Source organism: Montipora capricornis, chromosome 5 (genome assembly GCF_036669925.1).
Source record: "Montipora capricornis isolate CH-2021 chromosome 5, ASM3666992v2, whole genome shotgun sequence".
Taxonomy (NCBI): Eukaryota; Metazoa; Cnidaria; class Anthozoa; order Scleractinia; family Acroporidae; genus Montipora; species Montipora capricornis.
The window spans coordinates 31,358,752-31,360,718 of NC_090887.1; the positions used below are offsets into that span (position 1 = coordinate 31,358,752).

At 35.6% G+C, this 1,967-nt stretch overlaps 1 long non-coding RNA gene across 1 annotated transcript in view; it reads right to left on the reverse strand.

The window, feature by feature from the left end:
* LOC138050052 (uncharacterized) overlaps window positions 1-1,646 on the reverse strand; it is a 1,912-nt gene extending 266 nt beyond the window's left edge. Inside the window, exons 1-2 of the long non-coding RNA XR_011132547.1 lie at window positions 1,546-1,646; window positions 1-1,085 (exon numbers count right to left, since the gene is read on the reverse strand). The exon at window positions 1-1,085 is cut by the window's left edge and continues 266 nt beyond it. This is a non-coding gene — a long non-coding RNA (uncharacterized lncRNA). The remainder of the gene's footprint in view (window positions 1,086-1,545) is intronic.
* Between the last annotated feature and the right edge of the window lie 321 nt (window positions 1,647-1,967).

The following is a 1,967-nucleotide window of genomic DNA, read 5'->3' on the forward strand; positions in this document are numbered from 1 at the left end:
CCCTGTGAAACACTTGAAATCCATCACAAAAAGTCCTTATTCCACAGTGTCGTAAAGGGAACTTCCACAGAAAAAAACAAATGGATTTCAAAAAAGCTTGTTTTTGGCTTTCAAATTCCCCGGTTGCTGCCATCTTGAATAATAATTGTGACGTGTTGTGTCGTGTTCTGGAACAATAGGGCAAGCACGACACATCACAATTATTCAAGATGGCGGCGCCCAGGAAATTTGAAAGCCAAAACAAGTATTTTGAAGTTCTTTTTGTCTTTTCGGATATAAACGCTTTCATTTGAAAAATTTTAATATTGTAAACATTATGTTCTGTGATTTGAAGTTCTTTTGTTGTTTTACTGGAGGTTCCCTTTAAAAAAGTAGACCTTTGGGATGAGGCTAAAACAATTAAATATCAAAATAATCTAACCACCCAGGGAATAACTTGTGCAAGCTTGCACAGAAGCGAATGGATGTTGTGCAAATACCCACAACCTTATTCTTTTTATCATGAAAGTGCAAATTATAGCAGTTTATCACAAGTCATGAATCCATTGATTTCTCAGTACATATTGATTTCAACTTTTGAATCTATGGATGCAAGTGTGACCATTGAAATAAAAGCTATATGTACTGTGCAGCACTTTCCCATTTCCCGATACAGAGATTCCACAAAAACTCAGTGGTTCTGAATATTGATTTTACGAAGAGTCATCCTTTTAATGAAGGCCACTGAGCAATAGTTTCCTGTAATAGCTTTTACTCTTTACCATTCACTGTGAGATTGGACTGAAAATAAACTTTGTTGCAGTCAATTTTCCAACTAATGTGCAAAAGATTTAAGATACAGCAACAAAACAGGCTCCCAGAAAAAATACTTTACAAAGTGAACTGACAGTTTGGTGATATTTTTTACCTACCCAGTCTTGGAAGCAAAATGTTTTGCCACCAAACCTTACAGCCTAATTATCGTTGTAATGATAAAGAGGTTTTTTTTAATTTTTCAAGACAATCTAGTTAACTTGTATTAATTTGTCTTCAAGAAAATTGTTGAAAATTTGCTTCATCTTCCTCAGCAATTTCAGTCAGGGTGCCTAAAAAATAGATTTGTAAAGAGACATGATTAATGCTAATAAGTTAATAAAATGGTAGTTTCAGAATGGTCAATTTACATGAAAATTAACTACCCTAAGCCAATGCACTTCTATTTTTATTTCTAAGACCAAGAACTTACAAGCTTTGCAAATGAACCCGCCTTCACCAGTTGACCCAGGGACGGCGGAACGAATTTTGCATTGGGGGAGGAGGGGGGGAGCTAACAAGCAAGCGCCGGAGACACTAACTTGTAGGGTGTTCCGGGGGAATTCTCCGCCAGAAAATTTTGAAATCTTGAAGCTCAGAAATGCTACTTTCAGCATTCTTGGCAAGATATCAAAAAATAAACATGGATCAACCGTAAAAACTGTTTTAAAATATTTCTTTTTTGCTTGAAATTGGCCTAAGATGATAGTCAGTGTGAGAATCTCACACAAGAACAATAACAATACTAATTACCTTCTGGTGGCGATAAATCAACTGGCTCATTGGTGAAGTCTTCATCAAAGTTGGACACATCTGTTTCAGACTTGACCACTGGTTTAAAAGGAGGCTTTATATGCAAAGTAATGTACACTAAATTAATGTAAATGCAATTTCTACTCCCATAAACTTAAAACTCCCTGAGATACCCCCGTTGACAAGTAAAATTATCTGGCGTTAGACAAGTGAAATCTGTTACGCCTCACTCCCAGGGATCAAGTGGTTTAACTTAATATCATTAGCACATTCATGTTAAATGTAGAAGCTTTATCAAACCTAACGATGCAATTAGCAGATTTAGCACAAACTCTCTCTGTCGACAAAATCTTGCAGATTTTTTTCCAAAACAATCAAGTTAATCCAAAAGACTTGAGATTATAATGTTTCTTACCCTTTTA